Source organism: Triticum urartu, chromosome 3A (assembly GCF_056163025.1).
Source record: "Triticum urartu cultivar PI428250 chromosome 3A, HENAU_Tu73, whole genome shotgun sequence".
Lineage (NCBI taxonomy): Eukaryota > Viridiplantae > Streptophyta > Magnoliopsida > Poales > Poaceae > Triticum > Triticum urartu.
The window spans coordinates 562,927,646-562,938,066 of NC_141875.1; positions in this window are offsets into that span (position 1 = coordinate 562,927,646).

The following is a 10,421-nucleotide window of genomic DNA, read 5'->3' on the forward strand; positions in this document are numbered from 1 at the left end:
GGGCCACCAGCCAGCCACAAGGGTGGAGGGCGCGCCCCTCGACCTTGTGGGCCCCCTGGCAGGCCTTCGGTGCCCATCTTTGGCTATATGGTGTGTTTTGACCTGGAAAAAATTAGAAGAAAGCTTTCGGGACAAAGCGCCGCCTTCTCGAGGCGGAACCTGGGCAGAACCAATCTAGGGCTCCGACGGAGCTGTTCTACCGGGGAAACATTCCTCCGGGAGGGGAAATCGTCGCCATCGTCATCACCATCGATCCTCTCATCGAGAGGGCTAATTTCCATCACCATCTTGATACGTCTCCAACGTATCTATAATTTATGAAGTATTCATGCTAATATATTATCATTCTTGAATGTTTTACAATCATTTTATAGCAACTTTATATCATTTTTTGGGACTAACCTATTGACCTAGTGCCCAGTGCCAGTTGCTGTTTTTTGCTTGTTTTTACATCACATAAAATCAATATCAAACAGAGTCCAAACATCGTGAATTTTTTTGTGGATTTTTATGGGCCAGAAGACTCCTGATGGGCTAGAGCAGCACCTTGGGGGTGCCCCGAGGGGGGCACAACCCACCAGGGCGCGCCAGGGCCCCCTAGCGCGCCCAGGTGGGTTGTGCCCACCTCGGTGGCTCCTGTATCCCTTCTTTGCACTATAAATTCCCAAATATTCCGAAACCCCTCGGGGTTAACCTAGATCAGATGTTCCGCCGCCGCAGGGCTCCGTAGCCACCGAAAACCAATCTAGACCCGTTCCGGCACCCTGCTGGAGGGGGGAATCATCTCCGGTGGCCATCTTCATCATCCCGGCGGCCACCACAATGAGGAGGCAGTAGTCCACCCTCGGGGCTGAGGGTTTGTACCAGTAGCTATGTGTTTAATCTCTCTCTCTCTCTCTCTCTCGTGTTCTCGAGATGCCACGATCTTGATGTATCGCGGACTTTGTTAATATAGTCGGATCATATGGTGTTTTTCCCTCTCTATCTTGTTGAGATGAATTGAGTTTTTCCCTTTAAGATCTCGTTGTCATCGGATTGAATACTTTTATGGATTTGAGAACACTTGATATATGTCTTGCAATTAAATACTCGTGGTGACAATGGGGTATCGTATTGATTCACTTGATATATGTTTTGGCACTCAACTTGCGGATTCCCGCTGTGACATTGGGGTAATCTATGCATAGGGGTTGATTCTCTGGTAGAAATCTTGGGGCACTCTTTGTAGTTCTTTGTGTGGATTGAGTATTATGAATATGAATATACTTTGGTGTTATTCTAGTACGAACTCTAGGATAGATCGAACGGAAACAATAGCTTTGTGTTATTTTAGTATGAACTTTTGAATAGATCGATCGGAAAGAATAACTTTGAGGTGGCTTTGTACCCTACAAACAATACCTATCTTTTGTTCTCCTCTAATAGGAACTCGGGAGTGATTATTTGTTACACTTTGAGGGATAATCATATGATCCAACTATGTTAGCACTGTTGAGAGATTGCACTAGCGAAAGTACGGACCCTAGGCCTTGTTTTTAAGCGTTGCAACACCATTTTTGTGCCCGTTTACTATTTGCTACCTTGTTGTTTTTATTTATTCAGGTTATAAAAATACATTTCTACTATCCATATTACACTTTTATCACCATCTCTTCGCCGAACTAGTGCACCTATACAATTTGTCATTGCATTGGGTGTGTTTGGGACACAAGAGATTTCTTGTATTTGGTTGCAGGGGCGTTTGAGAGAGACCATCTTCATCCTACACCTCTCACGGGTTGATAAACCTTAGGTCATCCACTTGAGGAAAAATTGCTACTATCCTACAAAACTCTGCGCTTGGAGGCCCAACACGTGTCTACAAGAATAAAGTTGCATAGTAGACATCAAGCTCTTTTCTGGCGCCGTTGCCGGGGAGGTGAATGCATGAAGGTATATCTTTAGATCTTGCAATTGAATCTTCTAGTTTCTTGTTTTACCACTAGTTTGGTTTATAAAAAGAAAACTACAAAAAAATGGAATTGAGGTTGCATCATATTATTCATCTTTATAATGTATTTCGTGAAAATGATGGAAATGAAAATTATGCTCAATTGATAGAAGAGGAATTCAATAGAATGGTTGGTATAAATGATGAGCATCATTGCAATGTTGTTGGTATGAATTCTTTGAATATCCATGATGCTAATGATATGCAAAGCCATAAACTTGAGGATGCTATATTTGATGAATATGATATTTTTAGTCCTCCAATCTTTGACGAGAAAATATATTATGATGATTGCACACCTCCTATTTATGATGATTATATTGATGAAAGTGGATTCGGAGATGTCATGACTTTATTTGATGATGAATCCACTATTTTGGAAGAGGTTGCAATTGATTATGAGAACAAAGTTGCTATTCATGATGATGGTGATGACATGTATGCTACAAAGAATAATGATAACTATGAAACTTGTCATCATGATTTTAATTTTCAATCTCATGATAGTTATTTTGTTGAGTTTGCTCCCACCACTATTGATGAGAACAAGTTTGTTTATGTGGAGGGTAATAAAAAATTTATGCTTGTGTATCATGAAAAGAATGCTTTATGTGATAGTTATATTGTTAAATTCATTCATGATGCTACAAAAAATTATTATGAGGGAGGAACTTATACTTGTAGTAATTGCAATAATATCAAGTTTCCCCTCTATGTGTTGAAAGTCTTGAAGTTTTGCTTGTTTTGCCTTCTTATGCTAGTTAATTCTTGTTCCCATAAATTGTTTAATCACAAAATGTCCATCCATAGGAAGTGGGTTAGACTTAAATGTGCTTGCCATATGCTTCATGATGCTCCTTTTGTGTTTCAATTCTTATATTTTATGCGAGCATCATTAAAATCATCATGCCTAGCTTAAAAGGCATTAAATAAAAGCGCTTGTTGGGAGACAACCCAACACTTTTATCTACTGTTGTTGTGTGTTCACATGATTAGGCTACTGTAGTAATCTTGTTTTATAGCTTTTGTTTCAATAAAGTGCCAAGTAAAGCCTTTGGGATCATGTTGGGTGATAGTTGCTTTGATCTTGCTGAAAAACAGAAACTTTTGTGCTCAGGAAAATAATTCTTATTTTTAAAAGAAGAGTGTTATTGAGTTGATTTTTTGCAGAAGATTAATATACAAATTGCTCATGTGGTCTTAAATTTTCATAATTTTTGGAGTAGTAGAAGTATGGTTTGAATACAAATTACTATAGACTGTTCTGTTTTTGACACATTCTGTTTTCAATGCATAGTTTGCTTGTCTTCTAGTTTCTATGGCTTATATTGCTCAATATAAATTGTGGAAATGATATGCTACAGTAGGCTTTGTGTGAGAACAATTATGAATCTTTTCTTTGACAGTACCAAAAGTGAAATGGTTTGCTCTTTATCATACTAACCTATCTCACAAAGTTTCGTTAAGTTTTGTGTGATTGAAGTTTTTGAGTTTTGGGCGAAACATCGATATGAGGAGAATAAGGAGTGACAAGACCCTAAGCTTGGGGGTGCCCAAGGCACCCCAAGTTAATATCTAAGGAAGATCCAAGCAACTAAGCTTGGGGGATGCCTCGGAAGGCATCCCCTCTTTCGTCTCCAACATTATCGGTAACCTTACTTGGAGCTATGTTTTCATTCATCACATGATATGTGTTTTGCTTGGAGCGTCAATTTATTTTGTTATTATTTGCTTGCTTTTATTTAGAATAATGTTTTGCATCTTTTATTTCAATAAAAATATCAAGTATAGCCCTTGACATGCTTATTTTGCTAGTATACATGTTGCTGTTTGAAAACAGAAAGTTTACCGCTGTTGCAAAAATTCCCCAGAAAAGTCAGTATGTGATAAAATGTTGAAACTTTTTGCACAATGATCTGTGATAAATTTTCTACAGTGTGTTAAATTTTTATATTGTTTGGAGTTGAATAAGTATTCATACTTTTGCATTCTTTACAGACTATACTGTTTTGGTAGATTGCTGTTATGTTTGCATTGTTTGCATATGTTTGCTTGTTTAATGATTCTATTTGAGAATAGAAGTATTAAATATGCAGAGACATTTAGTATGCAATGTTGAATAATAATTTAGGTGGTTTGCTACAGTAGTGAATGATAAGGTTTTTGCATTGGTTTATACTAACTTATCTCATGAGTTCTTGTTGAGTTTTGTGTGGATGAAGTTTTTGAGATTTAGGAAAACCGTGATATAAGAGGAATTAAGGAGACACAAACGCTCAAGCCTGGGGATGCCCAAGGCATCCCAAGATAATATTTCAAGAAGTCTCAAGCATCTAAGCTTGGGGATGCCTCGGTAGGCATCCCACCTTTCTTCTTCAACAATTATCGGTTAGTATCGGTTGAGCCTAAGTTTTTGCTTCTTCACATGAGTTGTGCTATTCTTAGAATGTCATTTTATTTTTATTTTGCTTGTTGTTTTAATAATATACTTAGATCTGAAAGTTTTTAAATAAAATAGAGTCCTCAAATAGTTGCCAGGGAGGCTAAGTAAGCGACATTCACATGCCATCAACGAAGCTCTTTTCTATGTCATTTACTCTTGTGCTTCACTTATATCCTATGAGTAAATTGTTGGATAAATTGAATGTCATGGAGTTGAAATCATATCATGCCTAGTGGTAGCTTCACATTGGGTTTAGAAAGTGAAGTCTTTTGAGGCTTGACAATCACAATATTGGTCATACAAGCAATTCACGAATAATTAGTATAAGAGAAATTTCACATATAAATACACTATCATGGAAATCTTTTGTGATTGTGAGCCCCCATCAAAATATTATATGCCAAAATTGTTGACGTTGGACAAGGAAGACAACATAATGGTTTATGTTTGTTCATATTCACATAGAAGTTATATTGTCATAGATCCTTCAACATGTGGTGCTTGCCCCCATCTTTGCTAGCCAAAAAATCCGCACCAAGTAGAGATACTACTTGTGCATCCAAAAACCCTTAAACCCAAATCTTATTTTCAAGAGTCCACCATACCTACCTAAGGATTGAGCAAGATCGTTCAAGTAAGTTGTCATAGGTGCAATAAGGCAATAAAATTGCTTCTAAAAGTGTAAGATCATTTAGTGTAAGAGAAAATTGAGCGTTGTACGAACTTGTGATGGCAAAGCAATAAAAGTGACGGACTGCATAATAAAGGTTGCTATCATAAGGGGCAATATAACGTGACATTCTCTTGCACTAAGGGGTCGAGCATACAAACAAATAAGCGCATGGCAACCTATGCTTCCCTCGGCGAAGGGCCTATCTTTTACTTTTATGTATTTACTTTTATGCAAAGAGTCAAAGTTTTTCTCTCTATTCCTTTTTATTTTTCTCTTTTGGCAAGCATCATGTGGCGAGAAAAGATCTAGGCACATATGTCCAGTTGAATATGGGTGGCATGAGTTATTATTGTCGACATCACCCTTGAGGTGAATACGTTGGGAGGCAAAACAATAAGCCCCTATCTTTCTATGTGTCCGGTTGAAACGTTTTTCTCATGTGTACAAGGTGAGTGTTAAAAATCATAGAAGACTATATGATGGTTGAGTATGTGGATCTCTTACTTAAATTCTGTTGAATAAGTTGAATTGCAATTGCTTGGTGACTAAGAACATAGGTTGTTGGGTTTCAAAAGAATTCATTGTTTGAACCTTAACATGTGAATTGGTTGCCACTATAACACGAGCAGTTTCATAAGAAAGAATTGTTGTTATGATGCTAGGAAAAGTGATTGAAATTATCATTGATCAAACTTGTGCACTTTGCTAGCATTCACACTTCATAAATTATTTCTTTTATCATTTACCTACTCGAGGACGAGTAGGAATTAAGCTTGGGGATGCTGATACGTATTCAACGTATCTATAATTTATGAAGTATTCATGCCAATATATTATCATTCTTAGATGTTTTACAATCATTTTATAGCAACTTTCATTTTTTGGGACTAACCTATTGACCCAGTGCCCAGAGCCAGTTGCTGTTTTTTGCTTGTTTTTTACATCGCAGAAAATCAATATCAAATGGAGTCCAAACATCGTGAAAATTTTTGTGGATTTTTTATGGGCTAGAAGACTCCCGATGGGCCAGAGCAGCACCTGGGGGTGCCCCGAGGGGGCACAACCCACCAGGGCGCGCCAGGGGGCCCTAGCGCGCCCAAGTGGGTTGTGCCCACCTCGGTGGCCTCCCGTACCCCTTCTTTGCACTATAAATTCCCAAATTTTCCGAAACCCCTTGGGGTTAACCTAGATCAAAAGTTCCACCGCTGCAGGGCTCTGTAGCCATCGAAAACCAATCTAGACCCATTCCGGCACCCTGCCGGAGGGGGGAATCATCTTCGGTGGCCATCTTCATCATCTCGGCGGCCACCATGATGAGGAGGGAGTAGTCCACCCTCGGGGCTGAGAGTTTGTACCAGTAGCTATGTGTTTACTCTCTCTCTCTCTCTCTCGTGTTCTTGAGATGTCACGATCTTGATGTATCGCGGGCTTTGTTAATATAGTCAGACCATATGGTGTTTCCCCTCTCTATCTTGTTGAGATGAACTGAGTTTTTCCCTTTGAGATCTCGTTGTCATCGGATTGAATACTTTTATGGATTTGAGAACACTTGATATATGTCTTGCAATTGAATACTCGTGGTGACAATGGGGTATCGTATTGATTCACTTGATATATGTTTTGGCACTCAACTTGCGGATTCCTGCGGTGAAATTGGGGTAATCTATGCATAGGGGTTGATGCACGCACTACAAAAAAATACACTTTCGTGATGATATGTGTTTGTCACAGTAGGTCACGTTTTCTGTCATGCATGTACATCCATGACAGAATCAAGATAGTCATACTTGTGCTATCGTAGAAGTGTTCCATGACATTACCAAAATTATCATCACGGAAGTGTCCACTTCCATGACGATAAATCGCGCGTCACAGAAGTGCTTTCGTCAAGGGTGACCGACATGTGGCATCCATCGTAACGGAACACCGTTAAGCTATCGGATCCGGTTTTGGATCCGATAACCCGTTAATAGCCCCGACCAATGGGGATTTTCCAAGTGTAAAATCATCATTGGCTGGAGGAAACACGTGTCGGCTCACCATTGGGACAGATGTCATCCATTCATTGGACCCAAAGCGCCTATGATACGCCGACATGTGGCACGGCCCAACAAAGGCCCATTCCTGTGAAAAGGCTGGCCCATTTGACTTGGTGATAAGGTGGAGAGCCGGCCCACGGCAAGCCTGTTAATGGCCTGTTCGCATATAGCCCATTTACAGCCCGCTATCCTAGGGCCCGTTTACGGCCTATCCGAATTAGGCCCAATAGCGTCATCTGGGCCGTCCAATATAATTCCAGCCCGTTTTAACTTCCGGCCCATGTATGGCACATGATGTCTTTCGGCCCATATGAGGCCCTTAGTAACCCTCGGCCCCTTAACGGCCCGTGGTAAAATTGGCCCGTAATGAACAATGTATCACTTTATACCCATTAACAGCCCATTATTCCGTTGGGCCATTTCCAGCCCATGATATCTTTCGGCCTTCTCAGGGCCCATTTATTCTTGGGCTCATTTCCAGCATTCGGTTACTTACGTCCCGTTACTGTCATTTTCTGCTTGTGGGCCAAATTCAGCCTGTGGTTACAGTCGGCCCGTCTGTGGCCCGTTAATACGTTGGGCCGTTTTCATGTCGAAAAAAACCCGTTGGGCTGTTTTCATAGAGTTATCAAATACGGCCAATAAACATCCCGTTATTGTCCATGAATAGTACGGCGCATGATTGGCGAAATGACGATACACCCCGTAGAAGGCCCATGGATCCTATGGCCCGTAAAGGCCCATGGATCGTACGACCCGTAGAAGGCCCATGGATCCTACGGCCCGTATAGAAGGCCAATGGATCCTATGGCCCGTTGAAGGCCCATGGATCATACAGCCCGCAGGAGGCCCATGGTTACAACAGTCCATGTGCTGCCATGATTATTTTGGCCTAGTTTCCAAAAATAGGTTATTGTGGCCACTAGAAAAACACAGAAAAAGAACTGCAGTGACTACAAGCAAACAACTAAACAAGACAATAAGGAAATAAATAAGCAAGCAATTAACGCTAGCCTATTACCTCTATTACACATATTACATCCACTGGGCATCAACGTTCGCCACCAGTGCAAATATAGGGAACAAAGCAACATATTACATACACTGGCCATCAAAATTGGCCACCAGTGCAAATAAACGCGGCAGCAAAACAAGAGCATAACTGAAACAACTTCAGAAGAGCTCAAGAAATGTGGTATCCACCATGCTGGCAATAAGCTTAGCAAGCTTATTAGCTTTGTCCTGTTTGGCGCTAAAATCCTCCAACGCTTGCTGTTGCACCAGAAAGTATGCATCTGAATGCTCCAGGGACTCCCACAGTCCTTCCGCTTCTTGTCGCAGCACAGCTGATCGATGTCTTTCAGCTTGTAGTTGAGACTCAAGAAACCAAACTGATTCAGACAGTGAGTTTGAATAGCTTGTGCAAGCGGCAGTGGCCAGTAACTCCAACACTAAATCAAGACAGGACTTTGGGGTTGTCTCACTGTCTTCGAGATAGTCTTCCTTAGCTGTTTTATCAGCTTTGTTGGAGACCAACAAGGATGTGTCACTATCCTGAACCTTATCTGCATTACTTCCTTTACCATTGCTTAATAAGGCACTCTTCCCCAATATTCTGTCAGCATTCTAAAAGAAGAAACAAGCAGGCACATAACAGTTTAGCATGTACTAGTATATGAAACTCATTTCGGTGAACCAGTTCATTAGTAAGGTGGACAGGATTAAACTACCAAGTTTTCTATCGCCAAATACTAGTACATAATAAAAGCATCAAACAAACATATATCTATGTCCTATGGCCACTGCATTGTCTTGCCAAATCAAAATAGAGACACGGTTCAAATCATATCAGTTCAAGACAAAGCAGTAGTGAAAGAATACAAAGCGTGGGAAACTACACGACACAACAAGATTTCAGATGGATACCACGGGTCTACATGTACAACAACACTATTGGCTCTGTTGTGATGCTAGTAATGTGCATGATATGAGAAGTCAACTGTATACACGATTGAAATTGAAATCAACAGAGCTATTGAGAAGAACAAGCCTGTTAAAGAAACATGCGTGAGCATACCTGCTGTGCCATTGAAGTTTCGATTGGATCCTTCAATTTAAAAATAACTTTGTATGAGTAAATACAGTGATACAAGAGCAAAGCAGTATGCACGATAGCAATCATAGTTAAAAAAGGCACGCCTAAGCGAGCGCTTAAGCACGCCTAGGCTCTAGGCGTTGGCGAAACGCATTGCGCATAACTATGCTTAATCTATGCATAACTACGTATAAGCATGCGCTTTGGTCAGTAAAGTGCAAGGCGGTAGCAAAACTGACAATTAACGCCTAGCGCTTTTTTGAACTATGATAGCAATGGAATCTTAAATTAGAACAACTGTTCTTCAGGTTTAGGTACTTGTTCTACATGAACAGAGTACAGTAAGACGCAAGAATATAGTACTTAAAATAGAAAATGAGCTCATAGACCTTAACACATTCTTGGTTCGGGACCAGTACAGAACAAGGCGTTCCCAGTCATCGTCCAGTAAATGTGTCTCAGGAGAACGTAAGGGAATTTGATGAGTTTCTTTGCCGGTGAAGTACGTTTTCTTCAGGTAATTCTGATACTGCCACCAAGCATTCTCGAAGATAGCAGAGGTATTAGCACAGGTTACCTCATCCCGAGTTTCCAAATCGGTCCTTCTCTATAGAGAAAAATGGGAAAATTTGCTGTTTATAACCATCATGGAGGTAGGATGTATGGGACAAAGCAAAGTAATTGCCATGAATAACATTATTTACACATAACTCCTGGACAAACACCTGCAACTAGCATTTCCTTCATCTTCGGTATAATATTTCCAAGATGGGAAGATACGCACATATGATTTACCAACATCAAATGCGATAGATGCTAAACTATGACTAGCTGGTTGTGCTTCCTCCATAGGAATAGGCGTACTAACTGGTGGAGTTGGGGTTCGTCGTGGTAGTACTGGCCCTTTGGGCACTGGAGCTGCCTTACTAACTGCTCTTGTTTGGGAGCTCTGTGGTGGAGATGGTGTTGTGTCAACAGGAACTGGGTTACTATTTGCTGGGGTTGGGGTTAGATTGGGTGAAGCTGGTTCTCTGTCCATCGCAGTAGGGGCACAATCTGCGAGAGTTTGGGTTATGTGTGGTAGGGCTGGTTATCGTGAATGTACAACCGGGGTGCTATCTCCACCAAGAGGTAGCACGGTTTTATTTGAAGACCGTGTTTTTAGTCCGCTAGATGCTGGC